This window comes from Eptesicus fuscus, chromosome 9 (assembly GCF_027574615.1).
Source record: "Eptesicus fuscus isolate TK198812 chromosome 9, DD_ASM_mEF_20220401, whole genome shotgun sequence".
NCBI lineage: Eukaryota > Metazoa > Chordata > Mammalia > Chiroptera > Vespertilionidae > Eptesicus > Eptesicus fuscus.
Window position 1 is genome coordinate 93,066,786 of NC_072481.1, and position 11,454 is coordinate 93,078,239.

The 11,454-nt window shown below is 43.5% G+C and overlaps 1 pseudogene; it reads left to right on the plus strand.

The window, feature by feature from the left end:
- The first annotated feature begins 42 nt into the window (after positions 1 to 42).
- On the plus strand, positions 43 to 6,379 carry LOC129150352 (serpin B9-like; annotated as a pseudogene).
- Positions 6,380 to 11,454: the final 5,075 nt, after the last annotated feature.

Genomic DNA, 11,454 nt, shown 5'->3' on the forward strand with positions numbered 1-11,454 from the left:
GAAGCCACCTTGTCTTCATTCTCTGGCTGCAGATCCTGCATCATGGATGCTGTTTCTGAAGCAAATGGCACCTTTGCCCTCCGCCTTTTCAAGATGCTGTGTGAAGACAACCCTTCTCTCAACTGGCTCTTTTCTCCTGCCAGCCTCTCCTGGGCCCTGGCCTGGTCCTCCCGGGGGCACAAGGGAACACCGCTGCCCAGATTGCCCAGGTCAACTGCCTCTCTGTGGCCAGGGACCGGCTGCCTGAGTTCTCAGGTGTTCTGCTCTGCTGTCTCCCAGCCTCACGCCTCAGGGGGAAGATGCAAAGAGCAGGGATGGTGTCTCCGTACCTCAGATTTTTAGGAAAAGTTTCCCATTAATAACCTGGTAAAATGATCAAAACTTTTCCTATGACGTTGTCTTCATTTAAAAAATGATAATGAAATCATTAAGCAGCTGAGATCTAATCTCATTTCTGGAATAAAAGACTGTGAACTATGCTTTTCTTTGGTAAGGAAGGATAGATTAATGTCTACTTCAAGTCACTGATATGCCAACTTGCCCTCCTAGCTCAGGTGTAAACAGAAATATGCAAAGATGGCGAAAACCATGTACCTATTACACATACTGATGTCCTAACTGCTAGTTAGGTGAGTTTAACAAATACTCAGTAAACATCTGGAAATGATGAAGGTTTCCTTTCTGTTTGTTCCCTGGGGCTTTATAAGGGGGGGGGGGGCAGGAACTGGTGCCTGAGGCAAGTCCTACAAGCTGGCATCATAGCTGAGCTCCTGGCCATGCACACACCTTCACTGTAGACTGTTGGCCAGTGGGACTCTGTTTCCATATGAGGTCCTTCTCCTTGAGAATCCTCTTCAGTGCAATCACTCATTTAAATCCCTTCCGGTGCATGGGACGCAGGAGCGCAGGTTTATGGTGTCCTTTAAACCTAGTGAGGTTTCCTGTGTTTTAGGCGAACCAGGCGGAGAGCCTCACAGGAGTGGTTAGAGCACCCAGCCTTCTGGTTTCCACACCAGAGCTCCTGACCCTCCAGTGCCCCAGGAGACCACGGATGGGAATCCAGAATCAGCTTTGGATTCCGATTAAGCTCTCAGAGGCTCACAGTCTTTCCCACAACTACTGTATTTTGGCCATTTCTCTTCAATTTTTTTAACACTTTAATTGCATTTTTGAGGGTAAAATTCAGGGCTATGTTTTCTTCTACTTAGTGCATACTTATGCTTTTCCTGGGATGCAAGATTTAAAAAGAACCTCTTTCTGGACCCCTCTCATTCTTTTCTTTTTTCCTGTTGCTCATGTTCTAACAAAATAGATCAATTGAGGAGGGAAGAAGGGAGAAGAGAAAACCCAACTCCTTTATTCCCCTTTCCTGTGTTCTCTCTTCATCCCACCTCCCCTCCCTTTCTTTCTCTGTCTTTTCCCCTCTGATGCTTCCCTCCACCCAACGAGGTGGTATTTCTGTAGCATGTATTAAATACGCAGTAAATGTAAGCTATGTCCTTTAAAGGAAAATTTTGTGAAGCATTTTGAGACCAATAAGAGAATATCGATCATTTAAAGTTATGTTTCCAGAGGCACTCTCCTTGAGCGCAGAGAAGGACATTCATGTGGGTTTCCAGGTCCTTCTTGTGGAAGTGAACAGTCCTGGCTCTCAGTTCCCGCTCTGATTGGCCAGCAGGCTCGTTGGAGAAAAGACATTTGAATTCCTCTCAGTAAGTTGAATCAGCAGAACAAGAAAAGGTGTATTCAAAATATAGAGTCTGAGAGGAAACCCTAGAAACTTATGGTAAACATAGTTTTAAAAAATTCATAGTTCTCTAAGTGTACCTTGAGTTGTTTAAAATGTGACTAGTTCCAAAAAAATGCATTTATCTATTTCTGGCCATTCATGGCTTAGTGCTTACCCATTTATTAATTCTGATATTTTCATATCAAGCCCAATGAGATGTAGGCTGCTTTTCATAAAAAGATGAAATATTCAGATTCTTTTGGAGACTTGCTGATATTTTCTTTAGGGATGCAGCCTCGTTACACACTTTTGTCTCCAAAGACCTTTTAGGAGTCCTGTCTTCAGTTCTATCACGCTGAGCTGGAGCAGCCTCACTTTGTCGAAGCTGCAGAAGGGTCCAGGAGTCATATCAACACCTGGTGTCAAAGATGAGTGAAGGTCAGCACCCATGCACCACCCGCACCTCCTCCTCCTTCGCTTCTCCTCTTCCTTCACCTCTTCTTCCTCCTTCCCCTCCTCCTCTCTCTCATCCTCCCAGTCCTGCTCTTCTCCCTTCTCCTCATCCTCACCCCCTTCTCCCTTCTTCCCTCCTCTTCCTGCTCCTCTGATTTTACTACTGTTTCAGGTGGTCAGAGTAATGTTGATGGACTGGGCTGCGTGGCATATTTGAACTTTATCCACTCGTCAAGGTTCCAATCCCATGCTCAGGTTTTCAACAACAGAGAGTAACTTTTGTCCATTCTCTCAGGAATTTATTTGACTGATGTAAATATCTGAAGAAACCCTTAGGCCCCATTTTCTCTTTTTTAACTTACACTGAAACATACTTGGTCAGTATCTCTCACAGGCTGCATGAATCCATCATCTCTGTAGCAAGGAGACTGATGGTCAAATCTTCCCTGAGTCGTGCCCTTGGGCTCCATCACCACTGCCTTCACTGGAGAGAGGCCCTGGACTGCTCTTTGGGGAATTAGATAAAAGCCTCCATTTAACCAAGTGTGACAACCAAGGCCCCTCCAGCCCACCTCTCAGTTCTTGCTTCCTTGTTCTCCCCGCTGGGGCAGTGTTTTTCCTTGAGTGATGCAGAAGACTTTCACCGCCATCAACTCTGTGGATGTTCCTGGAGCACTGGTGATCATGAATGCATCTCATATGCATTGTTTTCCATTTCTGAAAGTAACAATGCAAATATGGAAAAGAATGTTCGGCTTTTGACTAATAATAAAGTACCTGCCAATAAATGTTATCAGGGTTTATTCATCATGCCTTCATAAAAATCAACTGGATATATTCTTTCCTTTTCCCAAAAGGTAAAATTCCTAACCTGTTACCAGACAACTCTATTAAAAAAGAGACCAGGCTGCTTCTTGTCCACGCCATGTACTTCAAAGGAAGATGCAATGGACCTTCCAGAAAACATGCACAAAGAAAATGCCTTTTAAAATAAGCCAGGTAGGGAAGGTTTCAAAAATCCTGCCAGTTTGATGAAAAAATTGAATGGAAAATTTTAATTTTGTGAAAGCATGAATGATTGGTTAAAACAGTCAAAAACAACACATTTCTGAATGGAATTTTAAACTCAGTAAAAAGAACTAACAGAAACAATAGTTTTTTTACATTTCATTCCTCATCCTATTGTCTCTGTCAATTTTTATACATTCATTGCTGCCACCTGTTTCTGGAAACTTAAGATGTTTCTTAATGTGCAAGTTGTTAAATAGAAAGCAAAAAACAACAACACACAGGTGTTAAGGAAATATGATACTTGTGTGCATTGGAGGTATAGAGGGAGTGAATGTGAAAACATATTTATTAAATCATGTATTTTAAAACTTAAGTATAGACTTGGCATGCTGTTAATTAATTGTAAATTATTTATAAATTGCTACTATTAAAACAACTAAGACTTTAGTCTTGCATTGAGATATAACCTCAATAAGGGCAGACATTGAAATAGTTTTCCAATCCTGAAATCCCTGCAAAATACCATTTCAGAAAATTGGAAATGTGTACAGATAATATCCCCCTCTTTTACCTTTTTTGGATAAGGTGTACTTTAAATAATCAGCTCTCTTGTTGCAAAGCTAGGAGTGGAAAACTTTCTAGCATTGACTTTAGAAACTATGTTAATTTTTATAGTGGGTGGTCTATAGCAACTTTAAAAATTCAGTTTAATAAGTCTAATACTGCCACTAACTTCTGCATGCATATACCTTTCAATAACAGAAATCACCTCCCGGTAGTAGAGTATCAGAGTTGGAAAATTGAATGTAAATGCATGAAGACACATCTGGTTCTGGGTTCTGGCTAAGAGACTATTTTCTGACAGGGCAGGTCCACCTATATTGCAGTCACACTGATGTGAAACTAGAAGTTATATCCCACTTTTTCAGAAGCCCTTTTTCTAACTAGATAGAATCCTTTGATCACATGTTTTCTTAAATACATTTGCAGAGCATATTTCACACAAAGAAAATCTGGCTTGTTCCTCTGGAAAATGCAGAGTATCGCACTGATCTTGCTGAATTACACATCTCCTCATGGGGCTGCCACACCTGCTCATAGCAGATGTCGTGCCATCAGGACGGAAGGAGCGGGGACTTTCCGAAGTGCTCCCTGGAGCAGGGATATTGTTTCCACCACGGCTGCTAAGCCCTCTCCTGGAGTCTGCGCTCGTCTGGGAAGGTTACTGCCTTTTCCACCTGTGCTTTCCCTCCAGGCTCCTCTGTTTGTTCCCCTCTGGAGGAGCAGAGGCCCGAGCAGATGATGTTCCAGGAGGCCACCTCGCCTACATAAGGAGGCGAAGGCCCGGGTGCTGGAGCTGCCCTCTGGGGGCGAGGAGCTGAGCATGCTCATTCTGCTGCCTAAACACAAGGTGGACCTCAGCCAGGTGAGGTGAGCCAGGGACACCCCCCCTCCCCGCCCCGTGCCCTTCCTCACAGGACAGAGCTCTCACCAGCTGTGTCTGCCTTTTAAGCTGGTGACGGAGGCCACAGGCTGTGGAGCACGGTGTGCAGCAGGGGGCTTTGGACTCTACCTGCTACTCAAGACCCACTTCTCCAGTATGACCTCTCCCAATTATTACCTCAGGGGCTCCCCTTTTCTCCTCTCTGAACCGGGCATAACAAGAACATCTGCCTGAGGGTTCTGATGAGGATGAAGTGGGGGTAATCCACGGACAAGCTTAGCACATCGCCTTGTGCGATGAGCCCACTTTAACTGGGTCCTTATCAGTGACCTGATCATTGTTGTTAGGGGTACATTGTAAAGAGTAAGGCCTTGTCTTGATTCAGAACCTGAATCAGTGGGTGGGAACAAGCTCAGGCATTAACTTAAGGAGGGGGAGGTGAGGAGGGCGGAGCCAGCGCTCAGGGCAGAGGGTCAGGAACATTCCCCACTGGCTCTCATCCCCCCTCCCCCCGCCCCCGCCCTTAGGTCCTTGGTTGAGAGGATCCACTGCTGCCAATAGGCTCTGCCCAGCACCTGGGCGGGCCATGTCCTGTGTCCTGAGGGCTGAGTGTTGGGGGCTGCAGTCCTTGGCTCTGCCTGTGTCCCTCTCCTGTGAAGCTGCTTCTCCACAAGGATGCAGATCCCCTGAGCTGACCTTTCCCTCTGGTGTGCCCTTTATTTGTCAATCTTGTTGCTTCGCAGCAATGGCTTCTCATCTTCAAGAATAAGCACATTCCCAACTGGTGTGACTCAGTGGTTGAGCGTCAACCTATGAACCAGGATGTCAAGGTTCCATTCCAGGTCAGAGCACATGCCCAGGTTGTGGGCTGCATCCCCAGTATAGGGTGTGTAGGAGGCAGCCTATCAATGATTCTCTCTCATCATTGATGTCTCTATCTCTCTCTCCCTCTCCCTTCCTCCCTGAAATTAATTTGAAAAAAATATTTTTAAAAAATAGAAAAAAATCAGCAGAGTGAAAAGAACCAAGTGCACAGTCAGCTGGGCATTGACTCTTGTCGGGATGAGAGCACGCCCCTCAGGAGTCCTGGGAAGGGGAGGGCAGCCTGGTCTCGGTGCCTCTAGGTGGTTGGAGATGGCCCTGCTTGGTATGGAAGCCACATGTGTAACAGCACGTGGGCAAGATCTCACAACCCTCCTGGCAGGTAAAGGTGCCTCTAGTCCTGTGTGACCATCAGCACCCACCTATAGGAGGAGGAAAGGCACGTGAATGTTCTGTGTGCATATTTATATGTGCTGAAGTATGAATCCTAAAGGCAAACTCTGGTCTTTCAGGAGGAAAAAAAACCTCACTTTTGAGGAATTCATAGCCTGGACCAAGCCATCCTGGATGAGGAGCACTGCCTTGGAGGTTTTCCTTCCAAGATTTCACCTGGATGAGGGCTATGACATGGCCCCTGTGCTTCAGCGTTTGGGAATAGCTGATGCCTTTCAAGGGACAAAGCTGACTTTCCCTCAATGTCAGTCAGGAAAGAGCTGTTTCTGACCAACATTGTGCACAGAAGTTTTCTGGAGGTGAATGAGGAAGGGACCGAGGCCGCAGCTGCCTCAGACATGGACATGGCCATCAGCTACTGTGGTGTTGTACCGGCAAGATTCTATGCAGACCATCCCTTCCTTTTCTTCGTCAGGCACAACAAAGCCAACTGCATTCTGTTCAGTGGCAGGTTTTCCACTCCATAAGGGGGGCAGTTACTGTGCCTGTGAGCATTTCCCTCTTCCTGTGTCCTCAAATCTCACTCTACAGCTCAGTCAATTCACAGGGCAAAGGACAGAGCAGAGTCCTCATCTGGCTGAATGATTGGCCATGCCTCTCCACACTCAGCTGTCCCTGTACTAACCACTCATTATGCCACTTAATCAATATTATAGGGCAATAGACTTCAGTGGTCACTGTTGTATTCATAATACATGCCAGACCCCATTGGATGGCATGCAAAGTTTTCCTATATGGCTCCAGACTTATTTCTTACTCATTCCACTGGCAATGAATTCTTGTTTCATTGTGCTCAGTCTTGTACTCGCTTCTTGTCACATACTTGCCTTAGTCAGACTGCTTCCATGGCAGTATGTGCTGTGAGCTGTTGTTACTGTTTCATACTTTTTCTGGTGCTTGAACTTCTTAAGAGGTTTCTATAATGTACATTTTTATTTTATCTTTTATTGACTCTCCCTGATCATCTAGTATGTGCAAACAGGAAGTGGGGACATAAACAGGTGGAATCCTTTGACACCTCATCATTCTTACCTGCGCCCCAATTGGACAAGCTGATGTTATTAAACATACCATGTGAGCCCCTTGTAATTAAACACTTCTGTTCATGCTATTGTGTTTCTCCAATGACAACTCTAACAATAAAAATAATATTCAACTCTTAAAAACTCATTTCCAATGTCATCTTCTGCAAGAAATTATTCTTTTTCTGAATAACCAGATATGCATCTCTGACCTCTCTTTAGATACAAGAAAGGTCTTTTCTCTTATTGTAGTTGCTTTATTTATTGATCATCTCTGTTCTCTAACTAGACTTTAAGGTCATCAAGGTTTGAGACTATATTTTGCATATCTATGTCCCACTTATGATAAGTAATTTGGTGATAGATTAGCTCTGTAAATTTTTTAAATAAATATTTTTATTGATTTCAGAGAGGAAGGGAGGAGAGAAAGAGAGAGAGAGAGAGAGAGAGAGAGAGAGAGAGAGAGAGAGAGAGAGGAGAGAGAGAGAGAGAGAGAAATATCAATGATGAGAATCACCCATCAGCTGCCTCTTGCACACCCCCTACTGGGGATCAACCCCCAACACAGGCATGTGCTCCAACCAAGAATAGAGCTGTGACGTCCAGGTTCATGGATCCATGTTCAACCACTAAGCCACACTGGCTGGACTGTTTTTTATTCTTTTCGGGTATATATTAGGAAAGAATAGCTGGGTCATATGGTCCTTCTATGCTTAACGTTTTGAGGAATCACCAAACCACTTTCCACAGTGGCTGACCCATTTTATACCCTCTGGCAAGCTATGAGTGTTCCAACATCCCTGCAACATTTCCAATACTTGTTATTTTCCTTTTTCTATTTTTCTTTTTTAATTTATGGCCATCCTAGTGGGTGGGTGTGGAGAAGCATGAGGCTTGGTTGGAAAGTTTGTAAGGAGGCTATTCAGAGGAAAGGGAAGTGTACGGAAGGCCGCCCACCCTGTTTATCAGAATTCTGACTTAGGGGAGTGCCAAAGGCAGCGCCCCTAATTATTCCTTGTCCTTTCCAAACAAGTCTGTGTATGTGCAGACCCCCCGGTGTTTACTGGAATCCTTATACTTAATCTTTGGGTGTCCTTGCTTAAAGCACACTGCAAACACACGTGTCCTCCCAAGATTACTTACCCTCTGATTGTATCTAAAAGATAAACTTTATCTCAAACTGCTGCTACGGTAAAAGCCTAACAAGGCAGGCAATCAAGGCTGTCTGGTTCCTTTAGCCAGACAGTCCCTTAGCCCTCTCTTTCACAGCAAATAGTTGTGTTGGAGTAATCCCTTCATCTGTCAGAATCTGCTGGTCAGCCCTGGCAAGGGTGGGAAGTGATATCTCAATGTGGTGTGTGTTTTTTTTTAATGTAATTTTTTTATTGTGTGGTTTATGTGTCTTTCCCTCGTGAGTAATAATGTTCAACATCTTTGCATGTGCTTTTTGGTCATTTGTATATCTTCTTAGGAGAAAAATGTACTCATGTCATTTATCCATTTTTTATTGGGTTTTTCATCTTTTTGGTGTCACTTTTTTTTTCCCATTGGGTACTAGGCTCTCATCAGAGATATCATGTGCAAATATTCTCTTCCATGCTTTAGGATGCCCTTTGATCTACAAAAGGTTTTAGTGTCCAGTGTATCTATTCATTTTTGTTGGTGCTCATATTTTTGGTGGCATATCTAAGAATTTGTGGCCAAGTTCAAAGCCATAAATATTTACAACTATGTTTTTTGTTTGAGACTGTTATAATTATAGCTTTTATATTTAGAATGTTAATCCATTTTGATGTACATGACATGAAGTATAAGGGTCCAAATTAATTTTTTATATATGGGCTATTCAATTGTCCCAGCATCTATTCCATTTAATATTGAAAAAGGTGTGGAGAGTAGACAGAAAGGAACAAGGTAAAATATTAATATGTATATGTTACAATCAAAAGAGGATACTTAAAGGGGTTTCATGAAATCCACTGGTGATAGATTAGGGAGGTGAAAGAAAGCAGAGCAGGAAAACCTCTGGGATTGGATAAAAAGTAAAATTATAGCCCTGCTCAGGGCTCAATCCCAGTAAGGGGTATACAGGAGCAATGAATCAGTGATTCTCTCTCATCATTGATATTTCTCTCTCTCTCCCTCTCCCTTCCTCTCTGAAATCAGTAAAAACATATTTAAAAAAAAAGAAAAGTAAAATGAATAGACATATACTTCCTTTACCTTGATGGGTAGGATAGCTAACAATTAACATTACAGCACACAGAGATGGTCTTCGGGGAACAGATAACAATGAGGGGTTCTGTAGTCTGTGCTCTGGTCCATAGGTTGTGCCCTGAGGGCTCTAGAAAAGATTACTCTGTCATTGCAAAGGTAAGTTATCGTAGATGCAAAAACAGAATAAACAGGTAACTCAAGGTAAAGATTGACCTTTGTCAAGGAAGCTACAGGCCCAGGATGTGACAATTCACCATGACCAGATTATAGTTAGGATTTTAAAAAATATATATTTTTGTATTGATTTCAGAGAGGAAGGGAGAGGAAGAAAGAGAGATAGAAACATCAATGATGAGAGAGAATCATTGACCAGCTGCCTCCTGTACACCCTCCACTGGGGACCGAGCCCGCAACCCAGGCATGTGCGCCCATCTGGAATTGAACCCGGGACCCTTCAGTCCACAGGCCGATGCTCTATCCACTGAGCCAAACCTGCCAGGGCAGAAATTTTTATGTTCATACCATTCTGTGTGGTAACTTCTTGTCTCTGAGTTTAAAGCGCCCACCATACTGGCCTCACATGACCTTGTCAGGTATAGTACACGGCTACTTTTTCCTCTACACCAGTGATGGGCAACCTTTTGAGCTTGGTGTGTCAAACTTCGCCAAAAAACTGAGCATAACTCGGGTAGTGTGTCACTTTGAGGAAAAAACATCATTTCGCAAATGTTTCATCCTCAGGAGCAGCAAATGTTTCATCCTCGGCATGCGGCTGCCTCAGCGGCCACGTGTCATCAGAAGTGGCTACGCGTGTCAGTGCTGACATGCGTGTCATAGGTTCGCCATCACTGCTCTACACTGTGAATGGCATGTAAGTAAAGAATTGAAGTTTATACATACCAAAGAGAAACACTGTGTCATTCTACATTATTAAACAACACTCCTGACGCCAGTGTGAGCGTTTTTCCACACCAAGTAGTTTGCTAGTTCTCAAGACACTGACTAGTTGTTCTACAAGTCAAGTCAGTTCTGACACTAACTGCCCGAGTTAGCTCAGACCGCACAGATTCATCAGATGCCAATTGCAAGTTTGTTTGTCATGTGTACTTCTGACTGACCAGCTGTAAATGGGATTCCCACACCTTCTCTGTAGGCTCAATAATTTGTTAGAGTGGTCAGCACTCAGGAAAATGCTCTACTTTCTCTTATTAGATTTTTATAAATGACAAACTCAGAAACAGCTGGTGATAGATATATAGGGCCTGGGGGAAGGTTGCACAGAGCTCCCACATTCCTCCACATGCAACACACTCCCAGCACCTTGATGTGTTCACCAATCTGGAAGCTCTCTGAACCTTGTCATTTTGGAGTTTTCCTGCAGGTTTCATCACGTAGGCATGATTACATTGGTGGGTACAGGATAGCTAACAGCATTTACAGCACATTGAGATGGTATTTGTAGAACAACATAACAATGAGGAGTTTTTGTGCTCTGGTGCAATAATTGTGCCCTGAGGGGTCTGGAAAAGGAGATTACTCTGACATTTCAAAGGTATGTTAAGTTAGATTCAAAAAGACAATAGACAGGCTCACTTAAGGCAAAAATTGGCCTTTGTCAAGGAAGCTAAAGGCCTAGAATGTGACTACCCTTCATGACCCACTTTCAATTAGGAGTTTTTATGTTTAGACTATGCCAAGTGGTTACTTTTGATCTCATAGTTTGTAGGGTCATCATATTGGCCTCCCCTGAGCTGGTCAGGGATAGGATGTGACCACTTTCATCCGTGGAGTTGAAAGGAATTTTAGAGACAGGAAAGGCAGTTTTCAGGAAGGGGGGTCCTTGGGAGAGGAAGACATACATAATGGGCGGAGACAGCTCCAAGTCACCAGATTGCTTCTCTTACATTCACAGAGAACAGAGCAACGTTACAAGATAAGGGCAAGAAGAAAGGGGGTGGGGGCACTGAGTGACCTATGAACCTTTGGAACTAATACCATGTAAGGAATAAGGAGAAAGTATCCAATTAAGAAAGCATGGCAGACATAAATTAAGGAAGTGTCCAATTAGAAAGTATCATGTTCAGACAAAGAAGTTACCAGCATATATAAACCAATAGACAAAGAAACTCAGGGGTCTAGGTTTTTTCCATTAGAGACAGAGCAGGTTTCCCGATTTAGAAACCCCCTCCCCAGGTGTAGTTTGTATAAAATTGAAATAAATTTCTACACTTTTGCCTAAAAATCTTTTAGTTTGAGAATTTTATTCTTCAAACTTTATAAGACAAGGACCCACAATGAGAGTT